General features: G+C 46.4%; 1 protein-coding gene and 1 non-coding gene across 7 annotated transcripts in view; one reads left to right on the top strand and one right to left on the bottom strand.

The window, feature by feature from the left end:
• Nucleotides 1-16,790, top strand: part of Cd44 (CD44 molecule (Indian blood group)) — a 97,475-nt gene that overhangs the window by 21,132 nt on the left and 59,553 nt on the right. The gene's annotated exons all lie outside the window — the stretch shown is intronic.
• LOC123463209 lies at nucleotides 11,154-11,284 on the bottom strand. Its single transcript, XR_006638800.1, has one exon. It is a non-coding gene; the product is annotated as a small nucleolar RNA SNORA65 (small nucleolar RNA).

Here is a 16,790-nt window from a genome sequence, read left to right as displayed (position 1 = left end):
TCTCTCCCTTCCTCCCTCCCTCCCTGACACTGTAGATCAGTACCACTAAAGGCAGGCCTATCCTAGAATTATTTTCTATAGACTCTTATTAGACATTCTATATTTCTTTAATCTATTAGATCATATCAATCCTATGTATCCATGTACATATACATCTATTTTCCTACCTATCTATCTATGTTTAATTATCTATCATGCTATCACATTTTGTAGAGCCAGATTTCGTACAACTGGGTAATTAGGCCACTGGCTTCTAATTAGCTGGCGGTCTGGATGTCCTTGGCTGCGGCCAAGAATACAGTGCCTGGCCAGCTGACCAAGAATCAAGTTAGCATAAGAGGCACTTTACCTGCTGCAAGTTGCTTTGAAGACACAGCCAACTTGGCCAATATCCAGCAAGTACCAGGCGCTTTACTTCAAGAGTCAGGTACCTTGCCAAGTGCTTTGCTGTGTGTCTTCATTTAATTTCCTTAAAAGTACCCCAGGAGGAGGGCGTGACTATGACCCTTATTTCGCTGTGGCAAGCTCTACATAGCAGAGACGTAGCTTTCTGACAAGGATCATGACTACTATGGGCGTCAATCCCGCCGCCCATTCCCAGGTTCCAGTAACCAAAGTGATAATAACACAGATGGTGGGCAGCCGGGAGACTACTGTGAGACTACGGGGTGGGGACAGGGAACTGGATATACCAGAGTTGCGTTCTGTTGGTCTCCTCTGGAACCCAGAATTTCCAGCCATTACTTTCACCAACGCTGTACTCAGTTTATAACCCAAATTTAGCCCTTGTCCCCAAAGCCAGAGCATCCAGTTGTCATATCCTTTGTCTACTGGTTCTCTCTTATCTGTCTTACTGAGTCCAAATTCTAAGGGGATCATCCTATGAACCCTGGAAGGCAGAAATGAACTGTAAATCCAGTTTCTTGTTGGGAGGAAGGCATTTTCTTTGGCCAGCAATATTAGTTACTTTTCTCCTTGCTATGGTCAAATGCCTGACAAGAGGCAAACTTGAGGGAAGAAGAGTGTGTTTTGGCTTATAGTTTAAGAGGGTATGGGTGCCAGGCATGATGGCACATGCCTTTCATCCCAGCACTAGGGAGTTTGAGACCAGCCTGAGACTACAGAGTGAATTCCAGGGCTGCCTAGGCTAGAGTGAGACCCTACCTCAAATATCTTCCCCACCAAGAAAAGGAGGGCAGGATCCACCATGGCAAGGAAGAAGGCATAGCAGAGTTCATGCCAGCAGGAGCATGCTGCTGAGTCTTAGCACTAGGGAATCTTAATGTTTTTAATTTCCTTTTTGTTCAGTCCAGACCCCCATCCATGGGAGGCTCCCACATAGCCAGATAAGTGTTTCCTCCTCAACTCACCCACCTAGGCACACCCAGAGGTGTGTTCCTAGGTGATTCCAAACCCAGTCAAGTTGACAGTGGACAGGACCCATCCCAGGGACCTGACCCCATCCCGGGCCCCATAAAGAACAAGCCGACAAATAAATAGAAGACGCGCACAGTTCTCTAGAAGAGTGAGCATGAGACACGCTGATCACTTGTCACTTCTGCCCCTGTCATTTTCCCATAGTGTCCCCGCCCCCCCCCCCCGTATGATACTATTGGTACTTGAAACTATTTCATGTATAAGTTAATGCCTTACCGGTTCACTGTCTATGGCCTCCTTACGAAGGTAAGCTCTTTGGTGGCAGGGCATCTATCTGTATTGCTTAGCATCCAGGGTCATAGCTGGTGCATACACACCTATCTTACGGATGGTACTGTAAACTGACACCTGGCGCCATGCCCTGTAGGATGATGGGTGCTTTGGGAGTCACAGATTTCACAAGGAGAAGCCATTTGTTCTCACCAAGAGAAATCCAGAGCTTTCTCTGGTGAAAGAATGGGCCTTTGCTAGTATGCTCCCTTATCTTAGTTGAAGGAAAATCAACACCTTATTTGCGGTGACAACTTGATAGAAGCGGTTATTTGTTTCCAAACTTTTGGGCCTTTGCATAAGCCTTGTTCCTTAACAACAAGGCAGTTAGTTACATTAGGCCCCTCCCTTCTGAGCACGTGATAAATGGTACAGGTTCTGATCTAAACCCTGTGGCTTGAATTGGATGTAAACTCTTGTTAAAAAGGAGTCCTTGGAGTTTGGCATTTGAGACTGGTATCTGTTTTTATAGATGGGGTTTCACAGGTTGAAAGTGCAGAGAGAGGGATGGGTTACAAGATCTTAGTTCACAAGGCAATTGGAGCTGTATGAATCCTGGAAATCTTTTGGCCCAGATTTTTAAAATATCACCACAGTCTAGCCTCTCCTGCTGCTCTTTTTTTTTGTTTGTTTGTTTTGTTTTTGATATTGGTTTTTTGAGGTAGGGTTTCACTCGAGTCCAGGCTGACCTGGAATTCACTATGTAGTCTCAGGGTGGCCTTGAACTCACGGGGTGATCATCCTACCTCAGCCTCCCGAGTGCTGGGATTAAAGGCGTGTGCCACCACGCCCGGCTTCCTGTTTTTGCTTTGAAAGATTTGCACACCTCTCAATAGAATCTGCAGAGTGGATAGCTGTGAAGTTCTTTGCACAGGAAAAGATACACACACACACAAACACAAACACACACATGCACGCACACACACATGCACACACGCACGCACACACTCAGCTGTTCACTTAGGACCTGATAATAAGTAGACAAAATGGGAAAAGAGATGGTATTTTAAGACATAACCTGGCAAGCTCCCAAGACTTCAGATTGGGTGTCGGTGCGGATCGAGAACCCTGCTGAGTCAATGCCATGCCTCGGTTGTAGCAAACATCAGCTTGTCACCTCACAGTTGATGTAGTTGAAGAGGAAAAGAATAATGTGAGGATAAGAATCATGTTCGGCTTATTTATTTATGTATTTACTTTTTCGTTTTTTTTTTTTTTTTTTTTGAAACGTTTTTCTGTATATTCCAACATGGCTTGGAACCCATGATCCTCCTGCCTTAGCCTCCCAAGTTGTTCTGTCTTGATAGTGTGGGGGAGCATGGGGGGCTAAAAGCACCAGTCTAATTAGTCTAATTAGTGTCTAAACTAGATTCTGTTTGTCACGGCTGTGCCGTAGCCCAACAGGAACCAATCCATGCCTCTTGTTACTGGTCGTGAGAGGAATCCTGTTTGGGCGTAGGCCTCCTAAGTCTCATTGCAGTGTGGATTTCTCTATGAAGTGTTTGCTATTTGTTTTTATCTGTTGGCTGCAGCCTAAGAGGAGAAAGTACTAATCAGTCACTGCTCATCAGCCACAGTTGCACGGAATCAGCCTATGGACTCACTGGTGTTCAAACTGGTCAGACCCTTGAGGGCTTCTCACCTGGAGTTGCCTGAAGTCAGGGCGTAGAGATGAGAGACATTCCCATCTGAGAGAAAAGGAAGGGAGTCTGCCTTATGCCTTCAGTGCTCCTCCTTGGACAGGTTCCTTAACTTTTCAGCGTTGTCTGCTGCGCATGAGCAAAGCTTACCGATGCTTATAGACCATAGCTCCCGCAGCTGCTGGAGAGTTTAAATGCGATAGGCATTGTGCAGGAGCTAGCAGAGGCATGGTAGGTATTCCACAGGGCCGATGTTCCTGCACGCCCAGGCAGGAGCTCTGCAGCACGGAGCGGTCGGAGCCAGAGCCAGCATTTCCCAAACCAAAGCTCCATTTGCCAAAGCCACAGCTCTCTGCCTGGGACAAGCAGATGCTCATAGCAGGGGCTTAACATGCAAGTGAACATGAGGTAGAGTGCTGAACTCTGTGGGACCTGGCCTACCACGCCCCCTTGCCCCATCTGGTCTGGATGGCTGCATCTTGAAGGGCAGTAAATCTCTGTTCAGTTTCTGTTTCTTTAAATTTTGCCGAGTTCACTGTTTACCCAGCACAGGCTCCATAGAGTGGTTTGGCAATCCTGATTTCACTGTTGCCTCTCTGCAGGGTGAGCTGGTGCTGATCTTTCAGGACTTGAAGTTCTACAGTACTTTTATGCTTGCTATAAGAAGGAAGAAGGGCTGGAGGGATGGCTCAGTGGCTAAGGTGTTTGCCTGCAAAGTCTAACAACCCGGGTTCAATTCCCCAGTACCCACATAAAGCCAGATGCACAAAGTGGTACATGTGACTGGAGTTCATTTGCAGTGGCTGGAGGCCCTGGTGCACCCATCCTCTCTCTTCTCTGTCTCCCTGTGTTTCTCTGCTTGCAAATAAATAAATAAAATGAAACACATACATTGATTTAAAAAAAAAAAAAAGAAGGGCTGGAGAGATGGCTTAGTGGTTAAGTGCTTATCTGTGAAGCCTAAGGACCTTGGTTGGAGGCTCGATTCTCCAGGACCCACGTTAGCCAGATGCACCAGGGGGCGCATGTGTCTGGAGTTCGTTTGCAGTGGCTGGAGGCCCTGGCGCGCCCATTCTCTCCCTCTCTCTCTCTCTCAAATAAATGAATAAAAAATAAACAAAAAATTTTTTAAGAAAAAGAAGAGTACAAAAGCACTCATGGACGGCCTGTATTATTTCTAAAGCATTCTTACTCCATGCGTTTGATGTGAAACTTAGAGATGCAGGGCCTTGTGTTACTGGCTCAGATTGTCGGTTTCTACAGCCATCGTGAGAGGTGACCTACCACCCCGCCCCTCCCCGGCACATCCAGTGCAAGGCTTATAAGTGAGGGCTATCATCGCTGTGGTTGGCCTCTACCACAGTGTTTTTCCAGAATGGTCCACAGAACTCTGAGGGAATTGTAGAGTTGCCAGAATGTGTGGGGTGGGAGGCAGGGTGCTGGGTGGGAATGAGCAGCGAGCAGGTCTGGGGTCTGCTGTCCTCATTCCTGATCCCCCTGGGACAGCTCGGCCTGCGTGCACTTCTCTGACCCAACATGATTTAGCCTGGCACATCGCAGCAGGGTCGGGGAGAGGTCCCGGGCACCATCACTGTCTTCTCTGAGTGCTGCCCTGCCCCTGTTAGGACCCCAAGGGCAGCGGCGCCACAGAGACATGAAGGGGTTCCATAGACCTGGCGTGTCCCAGTTGCTCTCTGAATCTTTTTTTTTTTTTTTTTTTTTTTTGGTCTTCAAATTCTCCATTTGTAAAATGGGTCCATAGCGTTCTCTGGACTTCACAGGGCTGCTCTGGGTCTGAAAGCATTCCTATTCACCTGGTGAAGGTAACTCCTACCTGGCAAGAGGATGAAGGTCTGCACTATGATCCATTCAGGTCTGCAGAGGGTGAAGCCAAAGGTTCCTTCACGCTTATTAGAATTTTAATGAGAAACTACACAATTTGCCTGAAAAATGTCTCAGGTATACAGCCACCCTCTTCCTTTTATCTCACAAACTCCAAAGGTCTCCTAGCTTTTTTTGTTTCAAGTTACCAAATAATTTTATTTACATGTGAGATTCTTTGTTTGTAATTGTTCTGTTTAGTTAGTATCTTATAATGTTAGTATGTTATTCTTTTACAAAAGTCTCACCATTGGCATATATTATTCATCATACATGGTACTGAGTTACATAAAGGCATTTTCGTACAATATATAATGCACTTCAAGCATATTATTAGTTCATCAGAGAGTAGGAAGACTAGGTATGCCCAGGGGAGCTATTGTGAGTTGTTCAAGGTCGCATAGCTTATAGTGAATAGGATTTAAGTTTGAACCCGGACATTGCATTCCCTGATGGGAGCCCCTGGCTCATGGGCATATCATGATTCCCTGATTTATCCTGCTCACACCACCTGTGACTTTCTCACTCCTGACTCGCACGAGGTACATCTCTCCATGCGACATTTCTTCAAGGTGCTAGCTGTCCACTTGAGCAGAAAGTGACTGCTCACCAATTAGGTGATGCAGCAGTAATGATGCCTCCCAGTCTGATTACAAAACAAAGTGGAACTATCTTTTTTTTTTTTTTTCTACTTGCATCAAGAAAAACCCTACATGGGCTCCTGAGATGCTCTTTTCAGTTCATTTACCACATCCTGGGTTTGTGCTAGCCAATCTGCTAAATCAATAAGATCCAAAAAAGAAAACAAAGTTTTTTAGGCCAGTGGATTTCCTGGTTGCCATGACAGCAGGCAGGGCTACACTCTGTGGTTTCTTTCTCTCATCTATCTTCCTGTCTACTTGTTTCCCAAAGACCACTTGGCCTCATAGAATTCTTGCGTGATAAGGCAACACTGAGGAGCATAACCTCTCTGTCATGAAAACTGTGGGATCCAGGCTTAGTAAATGGGGTCCTCGGTGCCCGGGTTCCCAACACTGAAACAGGAGGCAGGCAGAAGGGACAAGAGAGACTGTGAGGTCAGGGTGCCATTCCTTTAAGTGCCAAGAGATGAATAGCTCAGCTGAAAGCATCCCCGGGACACATTCTAGAGGAAATTCCCTTGGTATGATTGTGCATGACTTTTCTCTACTCATTAAACCCTCACCCACCTCCGGGCCAATTCCGGGAGAGACTGAGTCACTCGAGACTCAGGGTCCGCACCAGGCATCCAAAGGCGACTTGGCCACCAAGTGTGATCCTGGCTTCATTCAAAGTGAGTCACAAACAATATGCCCTTTCAGCAGGCTCCCATCACATGGGCATCAGAAGATGGAGACGAGTGGAGTGAGGGCAGTGGGAAGGCTGCCAGCCTTTTCAGACCGTCAGGTCTGGCGGCAGCAGACATGGTACTTGTTGAAAGACTGACAGATGGAAACTTCTAGGCTTTGAAGACTTCAAATAAGGGAGGAACAGATCTTCTGCAGAACGATGGCTTCATGACGGTACACCGTGGCTTTACTGGGAACAGCCTGTGCAGACTTGTCATAGAAAACACTTGGTGCCAAGCACGCTATAGCAGGGGTCAGGAGTCACAGCCACAGGTTTCTGAGGCTCTACTTTCCTTGTAGCTGTATAGGGACCATATTCAGTCATTTTTTAATTTATTTTCTCTTCATCCATGGAGAGTTTGTTGAGAAGCTCTCTTTTGATTGTCTTTCCCATGGAAGATATAATTAGAAAGAATGCTGGTTTTTTTTTTGTTTTTTTGTTTTTTGTTTTTTTGTTTTTTGTTTTTTGTTTTTCAAGGTAGGGTCTCACTCTGGCCCAGCTGACCTGGAATTCACTATGTAGCCTCAGGGTGGCCTCGAACTCATGGCGATCCTCCTATCTCTGCCTCCTGAATGCTGGGATTAAAGGAGTGCACCACCACACCTGGTAGAATGCTGTTTTTTATATATGATTTATTTATTTATCTGAGAGAGAGAAGGAGAGAGAGAGAGAGAGAGGAAGAGAAAGAGAATGGGCATGCCAGGGCCTCCAGCCTCTGCAAATGAACTCCACATGCACGCGCTACCTTACATGGGTCCTGGGGAATTGAACCTGGGTCCTTTGGCTTTACAGGCAAACTCCTTAACTGCTAAGCCATCTTCTCCAGCCCAAGAATGCTAGTTTAAAAGTTGCCCTTCCCTCTCTGCTTCTCAGCAGATGGGCTGCTAGCTTCGTGAGTCGCCTAACTGTATGTGAGCTCAGTAAATAAGACGATGGCGATAGAGTCTTGGCTTGTTAACGAAAAATGCTGTACGCTAGATAAGGGGAAGAAGCAGGAGCGCAGGCTGGTTTGATGAGAGGTACTGAGATGATATGCCTTTTTAGAAATAAAACTTTATTAGGAGATGTATCGCACCATACCCCGGGCTGGGTATAGTGGAGTCCCAAAGCCAAAGAGAGGTCACAAAAAGCCAGGTGGCTCTTCTTATGAGTTTCTGGGGAAGGGGTATGTCTGGGCACAGACTCCATGAGAGAAGTTACAGAGGCCATGGAAGAGAGAGTGGGAGATAATGAAGGCCTCTGGTCCTTTAAGGTCTCTAAGGTCGGGTGGTGGCTATTTTTCTCATACTCATGGCAAAGGTGGGGAGGCAAGAAGGCACATATATAGGAGAGTAAGGTTGTGATTCAAGTCTGTGTCACTGTGGGCAGCAGGGTCCCCTGTGGCATGCTCACCAATGCCTTGGGCTGTCACTCATTACCCACGTGGTTTGTGTGGCCAGCTCCTAGAAGCTCCAATCAGCCAAGGTTGTCAGGCCCCAGCTGAATCTGTTTGCAGCCTTTCCTTGGGCTGCCTAGAGTTTGGGGTTCGTCAGTAGGCATCTCCGAATGTCACAAGTACAGTCTCTAGTGTGATGACCCAGCCCTGGGACAAACCTGCATCCCACCATACTCTCCTTACCTGAGCTCTGTCTGGACTTGGCAGAACACCCAGGCCGTAAAGGGCAGAGGTGGGAACTGTAGCTGAGACTGGATTCTCAGCTCCCAAGGGTACTGTGGGAAGAGCAAAGGGTCGAATCAGAGAGAGGCAACCAGCTCACTTTTGAGGATAGCCTGGGAATGATGAGGCTTCTGCACTTCCCTGAGTGCAAGTTCCATTCGTGAGATTGTTTTCCACTGGTGCATCCCTTAGCCCATCCCTGGGTGAAGTCCTGTCTTTCACCCAAGCTTGATGATTCAAGATCAAGGGAGCTTTCATCTTAGGATCATATGCAGTAAACCCACGGTCTTTTCCCTAGAGCTCTCCTTTGTAGACTGCCTCTACACACTTTCAAAACCACACTGAGAGCAAGTGGGGATCCTGCAGTTTAGGGGTCTGTTCCATGCCTAAGTTACCATTTAACGTTATAAAGGGATTACCTCAGTTATTTTACTTAAGATATTTTATTTAAGGACAAATCAGAGCTTCAATGAGGTTTCATCTCCCCCAGGCAGAATGACAGTCATTAAAAAAAAAAAAAAACAACGAATAACAACAAATGCTAACTAGGACGTAGACAAAAAGGAACCCCATAAATTGCTGCTAAGAATGTAAGAAAGTCCAGCCACTATGGAAGTCAGCATGAAGGTTTCTCCAAAAAAAAAAAAAAAAAAAAACACCACTAACAATAAGGCTGGAGAGATTGCTCAGTGGTTAAGGCACTTGCCTGCAAAGCCTGGAGACCTGGATTCATTTCCCCAGAACCTACATAAAGCCAGATGTACAAAGTGCCACATGCCTCTGGAGTTTATTTGCACTCATTCTCTCTCCTTCTCTCTCTCTCTCTCTTTCTTTTCTCTCTCTCTCTCTCTGAGTACAAATTACACCCCCCCCACACACACACAGCCAGTTATACTACTCCTGGGTATTTACCCCCTCCCCATAAAAAACCCTCCAAGTCAACCAACCACGGAGAGACTTGCACATTATGTTTATTACATCAGTATTCACAGTAGCTAAATCATGGCACCAAGCTAGTCGTCCAGTGACAGAAGGACAGATAAAGATGTGCCTTATGTACACAATGCAGTGTTTCCAGCCACAGCAAAGAATAAAGTCACATTGTTTGCAGGAAAATGTATGCAACTGGAGATAATTACACTAAACAAACTAAGCTAGTCTCAGAAAGTCGTTATATGTTTTCTCTCATTTGTTGTTTCTGGATTTTATGTCGATATCTACGACCCTGTATGTACATATGACGTGACAGTTAAAGTAAAAGTGGGACTAGGGAAGGTAGAAGGGTTCAGGGGTGATCATGCCCCACAGATAGAATATACTGGAATGAAACGTAAAAGTCAATACATGTTTTAAAAGACTTCTCAACAACTCAGTTAACTCACATGTAAAATGGGGATAATAGAAAAGGCTGCCCGCACAGGGTTATCATGAGAATAAAATGTGTAAAATGCTGATAACCTTGAACTCAGAACGAATGCTATCTGTGCTCGCTGATGCTATCACAAGCCATACATGAGCCATGGGAACTAGGCCCGTTATTAAGTGGCAGGAACTGGTCTGACTCCCACTTCTAAGATAAAGCAGCTTCTCTATACCGTGGGCCAGATCAGCAGGAAAATGTCTTATTCCTGTGGGGGAGGGGCTCCCAGGAGCAAGTGTTGATCCTCAAGGGAAGGTCAGGGAGCCAGATGCCTCTCTTGGGCTAGTCACGCAGAGAGTGGGTGGTTGTCAGCCATTCTCTGATAGCCTTCATATGGACATGTTGCCTGTTGTCCTCTCGCAATAGATCTGCCCCAGAAATGCCCTGTGACCCTATGTGAGCATGCTGAAGAGATGGAGTGATTGTGCAGACAAATAAAGGCAGTTACAAAACCAAAAAGGGGGGTGCAGGGCTGGAAAGATGGCTTAGCAGTTAAGGTGCTTGCCTGCAAAGCTAAAGGACCCAGGTTTGATTCCCCAGAACATGCATGAGCCAGATGCACAAAGTGGCACATGTGTCTGGAGTCCATTTGCAATGGCTGGAGGCCCTGGCACGCCCATTCTCTCTCCCTCTCTCTCTCTCAAATAAATAAACAAAAATTGAAAGAAAACAAAACAGAATCTTGGGACCATTTTCTCTCTGGGATAGCAGCAACTGTTCATAGAAATAAAGCTTTAGGCTAAAGACATTTTCAGTGTCCAGCAGGGAAGTCTCACCATAGCCTGGCTGGGGACTCTGGATCCATGGGCGGGGGGACGGGGTAGGTGATCTTTTTGTGTGTAGAAGTCTGTCTACTTGGTATGTGTGTTGGTGTGGAGGGGAGCCGATATGGAAACAAAATATTCTATTCATGCCTTCAGTTATTCATTTATTTTCTCAACATTTGCTCTGTGGAAATATAGCTGTTTGAGGTGCTAGGGATGAAATGGTAAAAAAGAGAGGTACAAGCCCTGTTGTCATCAAGTTCACCAGGAATTTCCGGAACATCCAAATCCCTGAATTGCTGATTCCTGAAAAGACAGGACGTTGGAGATGATAATTTCTTATAACTGTTCTACCTGGTTGAGTCAGAGTTTGAGAAACCACGATGACCCTCGGGAATGCTACTCCACCAAAATCCCTATACACATGCCCACGGGCGGGTGGCTGCCTACGTAGCTCTGCGGGTCACAGGCCCCTCCACAACCTGCTCTCTGATTCCTGGGGTACAACTCCTTGTCACTCAGTTCCATCACTCCTCAGCTTTGGGAGCCTCCCCACTCACCTTTTGGGCAGGTTTGGGAAGATGTTGATAATAGCAACTTGAGTGAAAATTACATGATGGTTTCTTATCAGAAATGCCGATTTGATTTTCTACCACTTGGGAAATGACCAGAGGGGTGGGACAGGGAAGGATATGCTTTTTTTTTTTTTTTCCCCAAGCTGTTCCCATGCTTTCGGCACAGAGTCATCCACATGAAGAACAACCCTGTTTCCTAAAAGCTGGAACTTACTGTCAGCTCACCACTGGATTGCACCAGCCAACAAGAACTAGTCAGGTGCAGGGACGGGTGGCTAGGATGTGCTTCTTTGAGACCCTACCATGTAAGCAAAGTGTTGAATTGGGTGAGTTTTACGAGTGAGACCTATCCTTCTTGATCTGAAAGTCTCCCACGAAACTATCAGATTAATGGCGCAATGGGTCAGCCGTGAGAGTCCAAGTAAGAATCAAGCAGAATCAGCAACAGTTGGGACTATGACTCTCCCACTTGGATAACCTTGGGCACCTCTTTGTGCCTCAGTTTCTTTGCCTCTAAAGGGTGCTTGGCAATGTGCTGACCTCCTAGTATTTTGCTGCGTGAGGCAGGTAGGCAGTGCCCACTGGTCTAATGATGATCTGCTAAGCTCCAGATCAAATATTTACCAGACCCCATTTAATAAGTCCCACAATTCCCAGCGGCTGAGGTTAAATAGCTGTGTGACTTGTAGTACGTGGTAGGGTTTGGGCTTGAAGTAGCTTTGAGCAAGTCTGAGCGAGGTTGAATTACTGCCATTCATACGCTTGGTGCTACAGTCTATCTTTGTAGGGTACAGACATTCTGGGGTGCCTCTTTTTTCCCTGATCTTCCTACTAGATCATTAGCAGACCTATGCCCATGTGGGTACACCACACTCCTGGATACCAGGCCTAGGGATCACTCTGTCTGGCTTACAGCCTGCCATTGGCGGGTGCTCTCTAGGCTTGGGTGGCCTGGGTCACTGGAGACTTCTCTCTGATTCTAAAACCTCACCTCTGACAGCCCATGTCTTGCACTGAGCACATCATGTCTCTTGGAAGGAGGGGCTTCGGAGAGTTTTGACTTGTTACAGAACCAGAGGGCTCAACAAAGCCTTCTTAATATATCTTATTTTGGAAGAGCTTGTTTGATATTAGCTTCCTAAGTCAGAGTAGATCCTGAAGCCCAGGGATCTCTGCTTCCTAGGACCCACATGCAGATGGCCTTTCTCTAGAAACCACCCGCAGCACAGCCAGGCCCTGCCTTGGATGTCACCATCCACTCTGAAGGCGGTCTGTGGTCCATGCTTCTTCTGCCTCACCCTTCACTTTCAAGTTACTCAGGAACATTGGGAGCTGGGCAGTGGTGAGGTACAGAGGCAGGGAAAGCTACCTACTTTGAGATAGAGGTGAAGTGCCTGGAGCCCAATCTGTGTGGGTTTGAATCTCTGCCTCACCACTGCCAGCTGATTCTTCATAGCTTCCCCTCTTGGTGCCTTAGTTTCTCTATCTGGAAAGTGGTGTCTAAGTAATACCCATCTCTTAGAGTTGTTTTAAAGATAAAATGGCTTAACACTTGTAAAATGCTTGGAGTACCTGGAATATGCACAATAAGTATTCCTTACTATTAGTGAGCATATCCTCCAGGCAGTTAAAAGGTCTTCATAAATTGTCAGGTCTGGCCCATTGGAAAGCAAGAGGTGGGGCTGGCTTAGCGGTTAAGGTGCTTGCCTGCAAAGCCAAAGGACCCAGGTTCAATTCCCCAGGGCCCACATAAGCCAGATGCACAAGGTGGCGCATGCATCTGGAGTTCTTTTGCAGTGGCTAGAGGCCCTGGTGTGCCCATTCTCTCTCTCTCTCTCTCTTAAATAAATAAATAAAAATAAAGCACGTGGTACCTAGAAGTGATAGATTATGAACAATTTACAGGATAGTTGACCTTCAGGGAAGTATTTGGTAGCATCTTTGTCATTTCTAAAAGCCCAAAAGCTGTCAGTGTTAGGAGCTGGACTTTTTCCGGAGATTGAAATAAATGTAGGGTCACGGAGATAGCTCAGTTTGTAAAATGTTTGCCCTGCACTCATGAGTTTGATCTCCAGAAACTGCATATAATTTTGGATGTGGTGGTGCATGCTTGTAATCCCAGGACTGGGGAGGCAGAGACAGACAGGTCCCTGGGGCTCACCAGCCAGCCTAATTGGTGAGATCCAGGTTGATGAGAGACTCCGTGCCACCCCACTCCACCCCCGCCACCGATAACAGAAGAAAAGAAAAATGAGCAAACAGCATTCATGGGGAACAACACCAGAGGTTAGCCTCTGGCCTCCACACCCATGTCACTTACATAAGCACACACACATGTGCACACACATTCACACTCACATGAAACAAAGACAAATGCATGCTTGGGCCTTTCACTTGGCTTAGACATTCTTGTCCATCCAGCAGTCTTTTGCAGAGCTGGTGGGTGGCCCTGGTTAAGCTAGCAAGGCTGAAGGTTGAGTTTGTTGGGATTCATTCTGTCCTGCCTGGCCACATGCACACACATTTAGTTGTGGACACCTTCATCCATGCACTCACAATGCACTGATTACACACTGTCTATCAAGTCCTGTTGTGTACTGTGCACACACTCCGTTGTGGATACACGTATCCATGCACTCATGCACTGATGTGCACACTATCAAGTCACGTTGTCTGCTGCACATGGAGCTCAAGAGTTTTTGCTCAAAAGTCTCAACCTGAATTGGTGTACTTTACATTTGCATATTCTGTCTGCCAGGTGGCAAGCTAGAACTAATTATAATATGAAAGAAACTAACACTTAGCTTCAAACCACTACCCAGGCCTCAGACTATTTTTAACTTCTAATGACAGTATCCACCTGGGCCAGCAGCCGGAGTCACGTCCACCTGAACGCTCCCTGCCCGTTTCAAGAGTTTCATTCACAGGCTTTGTTTTCCTTTTGAATGCTGGACTGAGAGAGTTCCCAAGAAAGGATGTCTCTCGAGTGACAAGTTCCCTTTGTGAGATTGGCTAACACAGACCCAAGCTGAAAATGTCAGAACAAGCAAATAGTATTTCAAAAGGGCCTTGCGCACTTCCTTCCTGGGTGCGCTCATTGCTTCATCTGCCAAGTGTTGCGTGAGCAGCATGGAGGATACACCGGGCCCCAGGGATAGAGAATCGACCAGGCAAAAGCCCTTTTCTTCACTGCATTTGCTTCTAATGTTTGGGTTTTTTTAAGTGTCTACTTGATGATAATACAAACCAAAGGAGAGAAAAGCAATTGTCACTAGCTATTCAAGTGCTATTTCTTATTTCTGTTTTCAGACTCAAAGAACATAAGGCAGAATTTTTTAGACTGTATTTTTTAAATATTTATTTGAGAGAGAGAGAATAGGAAGGCCAGGGCTCCAACCACTGCAAACGAACTCCAGACACATGTGCCAACTTGTGCATCTGGCTTATGTGGGTACTGGGGAATCAAACCTGGGTCTTGGGCTTTGCAGGCAAGTGCCTTAACCGCTAAGCTATTTCTCCAGCCCAAGGCTCAATTTTTAAAAATATTTTATTTGTTATTTGCAATGAGAAAGAGGAAGACACACACACACACACACACAGAGAGAGAGAGAGAGAGGGAGAGAGAGAGAGAGAGAGAGATTGAGAGAGGGAAGATGGAATGGGCACACCAGGACCTCTTGGCAAGTGCAAATGAACTTGATGCATGTGCCACTTTGTGCACCTGGCTTACGGTGGGTACTGGGGAATTGAACCCCAGCCATCTGGTTTTGTACCAAGCTCCTTTAATGGCTGAGACATTTCTCTAACCCTAATGCAGAATTTTCATCTCTCTTGCTTTGTCTTACATTTGTCAGATACAGCTTTGCAGTGTTTGGACCGTGCTGCCCAGGAGGAGAAAGCAGTTATCACCTGCGGCACTTAGTAGTAGTAATGAGTCCTCATTTGTTTTCTTGAAGGCATGTTTAGGTGTGCCCTTCCCTGCTCTTTAGCTGTGAAAGGACCCTCAGGCACATCGCAGGTAGTTCAAAGCATGGGTTTTGGTGTGTAAAAGACCTGGGGGGGATTTCTAGCTCTGCCACCTCATAGCTTGTGAAGTGGGAAAGTTGCTCCAGTTTTCTGAGCTTAAGTTTCTTGATCTTTAAGTAAATTTTAAAACCATTTTATTTATTTATTTGAGAGAGAGAGAGAGAGAGAATGGGCGCGCCAGGGCCTCCAGCCACTGCAAACGAACTCCAGACACATGGGCCCCCTTGTGCTAACGTGGGTCTTGGGGAATCAAGCCTCGAACCGGGGTCCTTAGGCTTCACAGACTTAACTGCTAAGCCATCTCTCCAACCCAGTTTCTTGATTATTTATTGATTGATTTGACAGAGGAAGAGGGAGAGAGAGAAAGAGAAACAATGGGCGTGCCAGGCCTCCAGCCACTACGAACAAACTCCAGACACATGCACCCCTAGTGCATCTGGCTAATGTGGGCCCTGGGTGATTGAACCTAGGTCCTTTGGATTTGCAAGCAAATGGCTTAACTGCTAAGCCATCCCTCCATCCCGAGTTTCTTGATCTTTTAAATGCAACATAAACGTACTACTTAGGGTGCTGGGCAAAGAATGTATAATACAGAGCCCCAGAGTGCTGGGCATCAAGGGACCCTGCTGTCACAATCTTCCTCTCCACTGCAGTCAGCTCGGAAATGCCATCAAAGGGAGTGGATTCAACAGCTTGTCCTTCTATATAGAAATGCCCATTTTCTCTGGCAGCTCACTTCTCAGAGCCTTGGTTTTCTTGTTGGTACATGAGTTGAGTTTCCCCAACATCCTCTAGATGTACCCAGGGATGTAGACTCTTTGTGAAGGCCATTTCTGTCTGACACTGGACCTTGCTTTTAAACATACAGATTGGTGCCTGGCCTGGCACCCGGGCCACTGCCCAAGACAATGTCAGACTGACCCAAAGAAGTGCCCAGAGGGGAATCAGACTTCAGCAGAGCAGCTTCAGTGGCAGCTTGCTGGGTGGGATTTACTCACGCGCACACTGGGGATAAGAAAGGCCCGGAAGAGTGGTGGGTCTTTAGCTGGTGTGTAGTTCACCTGGGAGAGTGCTTGCCTAGCATCCACAAAGCCCCGGGTTCAATTCCCACTGCCACATGAACTAGATGTGGGGATGTCTACCTGCAGTACTAGCATTCTGGGGGTGGAGGCATGAAGACCAGAAGTTCTGGTCACCCTTGGCCGTACAGAGAGCTTGAGGCTAGTCTGAGCAATAGTAGATCCTGTCTCTCTCTCTCTCTCTCTCTCTCTCTCTCTCTCTCTCTCTATATATATATATATATATATATATATATATATATATACACACACATATATATATATTAGTAATGATCTTTTGATGAATTTCTTTGTATCTTTTTCAATGTCATTTATTCTTCGGGGGTTGGCAAATAGCAGTCATTGGATCTGTCAGTATAGGAGACGTGTGTTTTGGGGAAACAATTGTTTTGTGGCATGTGTATGCGCATGCCTTTGATGCATGCAGATACACACGTCCCATGCACACATGTGTGGAGGCCAAGGGAGGGTGTTGAATGCCCTTTTCTGCTGCTTTTCTACCTTATTTTCTTCAGGCAAGGTCACTCACTGAACCCATAGCTGCTGATTTTCACACTGGTTGACCATGAAACCTCTGAGATCCATTGGTGTCCACTCTCCTCACTGCTGGGGATGTAAGCATGTGCAGCCATACCTGGATTTTTATGTGGGTGTCGGGGATCAAACTCAGGTC

This window comes from Jaculus jaculus, chromosome 8, assembly GCF_020740685.1.
Source record: "Jaculus jaculus isolate mJacJac1 chromosome 8, mJacJac1.mat.Y.cur, whole genome shotgun sequence".
Classification (NCBI taxonomy): domain Eukaryota; kingdom Metazoa; phylum Chordata; class Mammalia; order Rodentia; family Dipodidae; genus Jaculus; species Jaculus jaculus.
The sequence above is the reverse complement of the archived record's forward strand: the minus strand, read 5'-3'. Positions and strand labels throughout refer to the sequence as shown.